Raw genomic sequence first — 1588 nt, forward strand, 5'->3', positions numbered from 1 at the left:
TGACATTAATTTTCCTCCATCTTGACTACAAAATTCTGAGAAAAAATTTGCATTAAGAATTTATTAACGTCTGCTTCATAAGATCCGTGATTATCTTCATCCAGGCGAAGTTAATGTGATGATATTATATTTTGATGCTAAGGTCCGATGGGATTTCTCTCTGGCGAATCTTAGGAGATATGTGCTAGAAGTTGACGGTGGTAGTAAGATAAGATAAGATAAGATAAGATTTTGTTCGGATTTTTAACCCCGGAGGGTTAGCCACCCAGGATAACCCAAGAAAGTCAGTGCGTCTTCGAGGACTGTCTAACTTATTTCCATTGGGGTCCTTAATCTTGTCCCCCAGGATGCGACCCACACCAGTCGACTAACACCCAGGTACCTATTTGCTGCTAGGTGAACAGGACAATAGGTGTAAGGAAACGTGTCGGAATTTCCACCCGCCGGGAATCGAACCCGGGCCCTCCGTGTGTGAAGCGGGAGCTTTAGCCACCAGCAGTAGTAGTGGTAGTGGTAGTAGCAGTAGTAGTAGTAGCAGTAGTAGTAGTAATAGTAGTAGTAATTGTAATAGTTGTAGTAGTAACATTAGTAATAGTAATAGTGGTAGTAGTAACAGTGGTAGTAGTTGTAGTAATAGTATAGTAATAATAATAATAGTAGTAGTAATAGCAGAATAGAGAGGAGGAGAAAGATGAGTACATGAACGTGGAGGGAAAGAAAAGAGAAGATGGAAATAGGGATGTAGGAGAGAGCACTGTCTGATAAGAGCAAGAGGAAGAGTCAGACAAAGCAATAGAGATAAAGAGGAGGGGACCGTACTAAGGAAGAGAAAGGGTAAGCAGATGCAGAGGGACGGAGGAGAGAGTGAGACAGACAGACAGAGAGGCTAGCTGAGTATTAACGTGAAGTTATATGCTTTGTACACCTTTTTTTATATTTCTTCAATGCATCAGTAGTGTGTGTGTGTGTGTGTGTGTGTGTGTGTGTGTGTGCAGCTACGTAAGACATGCTCCTGTGTCATTCGCCCTAACGCAGTATGGGTCATACACGCAAACCGCGGGATGAAATCTGTCAGCCTGAGCTGACAGATTTCATCCCGTACAGGTCAAGTATTCCACTAACAGTTCAGCAGCGATGGGAGCTTCAAAGGTTTCCTTCCAGCAGATCTAAAGTTGCTATTTCATGGAAATTACCATCTCTCAGGATACTCAGCAGAAACGGGATTTGTATCTTTATCATCAGTCAACCAGACAGCAAAGTTGATGATATTGAAGCCCTCTTGTTCCAAGGAATTAGAGCTACTCTCTCCTTGAATGAAACCCAATTTCGCTGTATGATCCTCTCTGGTTTAAAACTCTTCATGATGGTAATAGTAGCAATAATAATAATAATAAAAATAATAATAATAATAATAATAATAATAATAATAATAATGATAATAATAATAATAATATAATTATATAATAATAATAATATAATTATATAATAATAATAATAATAATAATAATAATAATAATAATAATAATAATAATAATAATAATAATAATAATAATAATAATAACGTGTTCCCTAGTTCGTTCTTCAGCAG

This window comes from Cherax quadricarinatus, chromosome 22 (genome assembly GCF_038502225.1).
Source record: "Cherax quadricarinatus isolate ZL_2023a chromosome 22, ASM3850222v1, whole genome shotgun sequence".
NCBI lineage: Eukaryota > Metazoa > Arthropoda > Malacostraca > Decapoda > Parastacidae > Cherax > Cherax quadricarinatus.